Consider the following 8,117-nt stretch of genomic DNA (forward strand, 5'->3'; position numbering starts at 1 on the left):
TCTCTCTCTCTCTCTCTCTCTCTCCTAGAAATAAATAAAACATTTAAAAAAAATTTTTTAAATAAAATCTTAAGAAAAAAATCCTGGGGTGCTTGGGTGGCTCAGTTGGATAAGCCTCAGACTTTGGATCAGGTTCGGTATCTCACGGTTCATGAGTTCAAGCCCCATGTCAGGCTCTGTGCTGACGGCTCAGAGCCTGGAGCCTGCTTTGGATTCTCTGTCTCCTCTCTCTCCCCCTCCGCCACTCACTCTGTCTCTCTTTCAAAAATAAATAAACATTAAAAAATCTTTTTAATTTAAAAATATAAAAATTCTTTGATGAAAGGCAGAAAGGAAACCTAACAGTGTAGGGCCCTGGCTGAGCCAGGCAGTCACGGTGTGCCTCCCAACACGTGATGTGAGACTAAGCCAAAGTACCCACATGGAAGAGGCGTGGGAGAACCTCCCGACTAGTGGCTGCAGGCTTGGTTGTTTATTGACATCGCCTGGGGAGATTTAACTTGTGGCCACGAGCGCCTGGGTAGCTTAGTCGGTTAAGCATCTGACTTGATTTTAGCTCAGGTCATGATCTCACAGTTTGTTAATTCGAGCCTGGTGTCGGGCTCTGTGCTGATGGTGCGGAACCTGCTTGGGATTCACTCTCTCCCTCTAAATAAATAAATAAACTTAAAAAAAAAATCTGTCTATGGATGAATGGGTGGATGGGTGGGTGGATGGATGGGTGGATGGGTGGGTGGGTGGATGGATGGATGGAGCTGCCTGGAACCTAGCTAACAAGCTGACAAATCCATACGTGGGAAATCAAGACGGTTAAATTCATTTTCACAACAGGTCAAAGCTATAGGGGGGAGACTTCTCTAGATTAAGCAGCAGTTAAAACAACCAAATAGAGGGACACCTGGGTGGCAAAGACCACCTTTGGCTCAGGTCATGATCTCACCGTGAGTTTGAGCCCAATGTGGCTGACAGCTCAGAGCCTGGAGCCTGGTTCAGGTTCTGTCTCTGTCTCTCTCTCAATTTAAATAAACATTAAAAAAAATTTTTTTTAAACAACCAAATAGAGTATGTGCATCTTACTTGGTTCTAGATTCTAACAGATCAAAGTTTAAGAACACAAGTTGAGACAATCAGAGAAAGATGATCACGGACTGGCCTCAGGTGATTCCAAAGAATTACTACAGATTTTGTTTGGGGTGATGATAGTCACATTGTCACTGTGTAAAGTGCCCAGTGAAACTATAGGGGTTTGTTGATGTGATGTCTGGGATTTGCTTTAAAATACTTTCATGGGGCGCCTGGGGGGCCTCAGTTGGTTGTGTGTCCGACTTCAGCTCAGGTCATGATCTCGTGGTTTGTGGGTTTGAGCCCCATGTCGGGCTCTGTGCTGTCAGCGCAGAGCCCGCTTCAGATCTTCTGTCTCCCTCCCTCTCTGCCCCTTCCCCGTTTGTGCTCTCTCTCAAAAATAAAAATAAAACATTAAAAAAATAAGATACTCTGGGGCACCTGGGTGGCTCAGTCAGATAAGCATCTGACTTCGGCTCAGGTCATGATCTCACGGTTTGTGGGTTCGAGCCCCACGTTGGGCTCTGTGCTGACAGCTAGCTCAGAGCCTGGAGCCTGTTTCAGATTGTGTCTCCCTCTCTCTCTGACCCTCCCCTGCTTGCTCATGTGCTCTGTCTCTGTCTCTCAGAAATAAATAAAATATAAATTAAAAAAAATAAGATACTCTGGCAAAGAAAACCTTAAGGGACACCTGATACAAACGTGGCACCATCTTAACTGTTGAGTTGGGTGATGGGTTCGCGTGGAGGTTCAAACATAGTTGTGTGTTTGGGATTCTTCAGATAAAAGAGCTTTAGAGCTTCGTTGGCTGTTTCCGAGCCTTCATGTCCTGTTGGCGCTCTCCCTCCTCTCTCAGGTGTCTCCCAAATAGGTACCCCTCCTGTAGCCAAATTCGGACGAGGGTGATTGGCTGGGAGCTCTTAAAAAGTCACGTGCTTCCACCTGTGGCTGTGAGCCTCGCTCTGAGAAAAGCTTGTGGCGTCAGGGTAGAGCAAGTGTGGAAAAGCCTGCTGTGCACACTCGGGTGATCCCTGCTGGGCTGGCTGTGAGGTCGGGGCTCCGGTGGGGTGAGGCCCCTCGCACACAGAATTTAGGAGGCACTGCCTCTCAGGGGCCCGCCCTGCACCGCTGCACCCGGGGAGGGAGTTTCTCCTTAGAGCCTCTGCCCTGGGCACCCCTACCCCAGGCCCTACTGCATCGTCAATGCCTCAGTACAACTCCCAGAATACCCGGGAGCTGGGAGGCAAACCAAGCGACCCCGCCCATCTGCCTGTCCATCCGTGCACTCCGGGAAGCCTCAAGGGGGAGGAGCACGCCTCCTGCTAACAAGGTAGGTGCAGGTGGCGAGGGAGGGGTGCGGCCCCTCCCTGCAGCCCTGACCCTGGCCACCATCTACCTACCATCTCCAAGGAGCAGTGTATGCTCTAAAGAAGGGTTGCGTGCTGAAGGCCCTACGCCCACCGCTGCGTCTCGGAACAAAAGCTAGTGGGGGGCTGGCCATTGCCCCTGGGGAGGAGCCAGCCAGCTGCTGCGAGCCCCGTCTCTGGTGCCCTCTGCTGGTCTCCCCGATTACAACCGCCTGCTGCGGGTACCTGGAGCCAACCAACCCCTGGACTGGCTGGGGAAGCCCAAATCGTTAAGGCTCGTTAAGGAGAAGTTGTAGGGGCACAGGGGCGGCTCAGTGGGTAAGCGGTCGACTTCGGCTCAGGTCATGACCTCACGGTTTGTGAGTTCGAGCCCTGAATCGAGCCCTGAATCGAGCTATGTGCTGACAGCTCAGCCTGGATCCTGCTTCGGGTTCTGTGTCTCTCTGCCTCTCTCCTGCTCGTGCTTGCTCGCGCTCTCTCTCTCTCTCTTTCTCTCAAAAATAAACAGTAAAAAGAGAATACGTTTTAAGAAAAAGCGAGAACTGCAAATATGCCTACTGTATCCAGGTGTCCTTGGGCTCTGAGACCAGTCCCAGGGCTCTGTTTACTGAACACTTCCCGTGGGCGGGGCTGTCCACAAGGCTGGGGGGCAGCACCCCCCCAGGTAGCAGGTGATGTGGAAGGGGGGGGCATGGGTTCAGAGCCGTGATCTCAGCCCCGAGGTCACTCAGGCAGACCCAACATGCGATGCAGGTGCGTGCCAGGTACTGAGTGCTTTCTGGTGGGTTTTGATTTTTCTAACAACCCTGGGCAGAATCCTTCCCATTTACAGATAAGGACTCCACCTGTCCTAGGTCCGTCACAAAGCTGGTAAGCGTGGAAGGTGAGATTCAAAGCCTACTTTAAAAAATATATATTATTTAAAGAAACTTTTCTCGGGGCACCTGGGTGGCTTAGTCGGTTAAGCGTCCNAATAAATCAAAAAAAATATTTTAAAAAATAAATAAAAAATAAACTTTTTTCATTTTATTTCTTTTAGAGAGTCAGAGCGTGAGGCAGGCAGCGGGAGAGAGAGGGAGAACCTTAAACAGGCTCCACCCTGAGCATAGAGCCCGACGCAGTCTCAATCCTGCCACCCTGGGATCATGACCTGAGCTGAAATCAAGAGTTGGAGGCTTGGGGCGCCTGGGTGGCTTAGTCAGTTAAGCGTCCGACTTTCGCTTAGGTCATGATCTCACGGTTCGTGGGTTCGGGCCCCGCGTCGGGCTCTGTGCTGACTGCCAGCTCAGAGCCTGGAGCCTGTTTCAGTCTGTGACTCCCTCTCTCTCTCTGACCCTCCCCTGCTCACGCTGTCTCTCTCTCTCTCTCCTAGAAATAAATCAAACATTAAAAAAAAGTTGGGGGCTCAACCAACAGAGCCACCCAGGTGCCCCCAAAACATAGCATATTATTAACCATAGTCACCATGCTATATATTACATCCCCATGACTTTCTGTATCCGTGAGCTCAGTTTTGTTTTTTCTTTGTTATGGTTCTTTTTTTGTTGTTGTTATTAGATTCCACATGTGAGTGAGTTCCCTTAGCATTGGTCTTTGGTTCCCTTATTTCATTGAACATAATGTCCTCAAGGTCCATCCATGTTGTTGAAAACGGCAAGGTTTCCTTCTTTTTATGGCTCAGTAATAGTCTATCGTATATCACACCGTCCTTATCCGATCATCCACTGAGTTTCCATATCTTGGCTACTGTAAATAATGCTGCAGTGAACAGAGGGGAACATATATCTTCTTTAGTTTTTCGGATAAATATCCAGGAGTAGAATTAATGGTTCATAGGGTAGTTCTAGTTTTAATTTTTTGAGGAACCGCCATAGTGTTTTCTACAGTGGCTGCACCAGTTTACATTCCCAGTTTACATTCCCACCAACCATGCACAAGACTTCTCTTTTCTCCACGTCCTCGCCAACGCTTCTTTCTTGTCTTTCTGACAACAGGCATTCTCACAGCTACAAGGTGATCCCTCCTTGTGGTTTTGATTTGCGCTTCCCCAACGATTAGCTATGTTAAGGATCTTTTTCATGTACCTGCTGGCCATCTGCATGTCTTCTTTGGACAAATGTCTGTTCACATCCACTGCCCATTTGTAAATCAGATTGTCTTTTTGTAATTGAATTATCTGAGCTTTTTATATATTTTGGATAGTAACCGCTTATCAGATGTAGGAGTTAGGAATATTTTCTCCCATTTGGGTAGGTTGCCTTTTCATTTTGTTGATGGTTCCCTTTGCCGCATGGAAGCTTTTTAGTTTGCTGTGGTTCTGCTTGCTTTTGTCTTTGACGACGGTGCTTTTGGTGCCAAATACAAAAAATCATCACCAAGACTGATGTCCAGGAGATTCCTTCTGCCTTAAGAGTTTTATGGTTTCAGGTCTCCTGTTCTTTAACCCATTTTCAATTACTTTTTTGTACGTAGTATAAGATCGTGGCCCCGTTTCATTCTTCTGAATGTGGTTGTCCAGTTTCCCCAACACCATTTATTGAAGAGACTGCTCTCTATCCATTGTATGTTCTTGTTATAAATTGACCATATGTTCATAGATTTCTGGGCTATCTTGTTCCATTGATCTGATCCTGCTACCGCACTGTTTCAAATACTATACCCTGGTAATATACTTCATCAGGAAGCATGATCCCTCCAGTTTGCTCTTCCCTGAGATTACTTTGGCTATTCAGGGTCTTCTGTGGTTCCCTATAAATGTTAGGGATTTTTTTTTTTTTCTGTGAAATGTCATTGGAATTTTGGTAGGGTTGAAGATTGTTTTGGGGAATATGGACTTTAAATGTTTGTTTTTTGAGAGAGAGGGAGAATGAGTGGGAGGGGGACAGAGAGAGCAGGGTGGACAGAGGATCCCTGCTCTGACAGCAACCAGCGATGTGGGGCTCAAATCCACAAACCTGAGCCACCCAGGTGCCCGGGGAATACGGACATTTTGACAATATTCCCATCCATGAGCACCGTGTACCTTTACATCTGTGTCTTCAGTTTTGCTTTCATCAGTGCCTTAAAGTTTTCAATGTACAGGTCTTTCACCTGCTTGGTTAAATTTATTCCTAGGTGTTCTTTTTGATGCAATTGTAAATTAGATTTTTTGTTACTTTATTAGTGTATAGAAATACAATAGACTTTGTATTTTGTATCCTTCAACATCAGTGAATTCCTTTCTTCTATCAGTTTTTTCCTGGGGTCTTTAGAGGTTTCTATATATAATACATTGTCTGCAAGTAGTATCCATTTTACTTCCTTTACAATGTTTGCCTTTTCTTTTTATGTAATTGTTCTAGCCCCTGTCAACTACAAAACTAGTATGAAAGCTGAGATTCAAACTATTATTTTTTTTAAAGTGTTTGTTTTTTGAGAGAGACCGAGAGAGCGACACCAACAGAGCATGACTGGAGGAGGGTTCGAGAGAGAAAGGGAGACCTAGAATCTGAGGCAGGCTCCAGGCTGTGAGCTGTCAGCAGAGCCCGACACTGGCCTCGAACTCCCAAACCGTGAGATCCTGACCGAAGTCAGATGCTTAACTGATTGAGCCACCCAAGTGCCCCCAAACCCTAGTTTAAGTGCCACCTCTTCCTCAGACCCTACTGCCCTTATAGAAACAGTGGAAACCGTTTGTGCACTTCAGTTTCTGGTGCTGGGCCTGGGGGGCTGACCCAAGGTGGAAAGCCAGCCCTGCACCGCTTCCCTCCCCACTCACACCACCCCCCCCCAGCAGAACTGTTCNAGCAAAAATCTGGTAGGGATCCTGTGAGCTAGGTCAGCCCTCTAACCAAAGACAAAGCCACACAGACTGTAGGCCTATACGAAGCCCTTACATTCCCAAGAACACCGAGAGTTCAGTTTGTTGCCAACCACTGCCCCAAGCTGCGCAGCTATCGGGTATCTGCAAGGAATAGACATCCTGGCTAAATGTCACAAGAGGCACTATTTTTTTTTTTTTTAATGTGTGTTTATGAGAGAAAGAGAATGCGTGAGCAGAACAGAGGTAGAGAGAGAGAGACAGAATCCGAAGCAGGCTCCAGGCTGAGCTGTCAGCAGAGCTCGACCCAGGGCTCAAACCCACAAACTGAGATCATGACCTGAGAAGCTGGGCGCTTAACTGAGCCACCCAATCGCCCCTGCAGTGGCTTTTAATAACCACCTCAAGCAATGAAGCTTTGTACTTCCAGTACTTCTGATCACACTGAGGAACACATCTCCCTTGGATGCCAGCGTGTCTTAACCCTTTCCTTGAAGTTGGTTAGTATCTCTTTAACGAAGACTTCAGGATTTAGACCCAGGGCCTTCGGCAGGTAACCTTATTGAATTATAATTCAGTATCCTTTGCCTTTTGCCCTTGTATTTTTTTATATTCACTTAAAATTTCTGTATTTTATATCTTGCACGTAGAATTTAAAAAAAAATTTTTTTTTAATGTTTTATTTGAGAGAGAGAGAGGGAGATACAGACTCTGAAATAGGCTCCAGGCTCTGAGCTGGCAGTCAGCACAGAGCCTGACGCGGGGCCCGAACCCATGAACCACGAGATCATGACCTAAGCGAAAGTCGGACGCTTAACCAACTAAGCCACCCAGGCGCCCCTAAATGTATTTATTTTTGAGATGGACAGCGAGCAGAGTTGGGGCAGAGAGGAGACACAGAACCCGAAGCAGGCTCCAGGCTCTGAGGTGACAGCACAGAGCCCAACATGGGGCTTGAACCCACAAACCATGAGGTCATGACCTGAGCTGGTCAGGTGCTTAACCGACTGAGCCACCCAGGTGGCCCAGAAAAAGATTCCGCTTTTTGAACATCGCTTTTTCTGTTGACTTACAAGATGCTCCACTGTCCCAAAAATAAGGACACCGAGTGTGAATGGAAGGTTTAGAAGTACCAGAACTAAATGGCAGAACACATTAACACAAACATAACAAAGATGATTGTTTCATCTCACAGTTTTATTACCCTAGCCACAGGCCACTTAGGTGACAGAGGTAGTCTCGTTCCTCTATTAGTTTTTAAAGCAGAATTTTTGTAACCTAAGTACCCGCTTTGTACCCTAACACATCCCGTTCCATAGGACGCTGGGTTTTCAGGGTTTCTGAAATACAAACAGGACCTATGGATAATTCTAAATGTCTTCCCCTTCCGGGTCACTTTGCCAACACTGTCCCTGGTTGTAAAAGCAGGTTGTTTTTTGCAAAAAGCTGCCCCGTAAAGTCTGTAGTCCTCCTCCTGGAAGCTCCATTTGGGGTCTGCTGGGGGAAGGGTACCCAGGATGCCTGGGGTGTTTCTCCACTTTCGTCTGAGACTATCAACTTTTTAACTTTAACTTCAAATAATTAAAAACGCGAATCATGAACATGAAACAAGGGCGAATATGGCCGAACTTAAAAATCTGAATAGTCTTCGGAGAGCACTGAAAACACCTGATAAATAGGACCCCTCCGTCGAGGGGCGGTGAGGCTCCGCGAGAAAAGCTTATTGACACGCGGGGCTCACTGCCAAGGCTGGCAGTGTCCTACCTTGCGCTCTGACAAGGAACAAGGGCGGGGGGTGAGGGACGGGGAGCGGCCAGACAGGTGCCGAGAGCCCAGGGAGCGCCCTGCATGTCACTTACTCCCCTTGCAGCGGCGGACAGGGCACACGA

This window comes from Crocuta crocuta, unplaced genomic scaffold (assembly GCF_008692635.1).
Source record: "Crocuta crocuta isolate KB4526 unplaced genomic scaffold, BGI_CrCroc_1.0 scaffold115, whole genome shotgun sequence".
Taxonomy (NCBI): domain Eukaryota; kingdom Metazoa; phylum Chordata; class Mammalia; order Carnivora; family Hyaenidae; genus Crocuta; species Crocuta crocuta.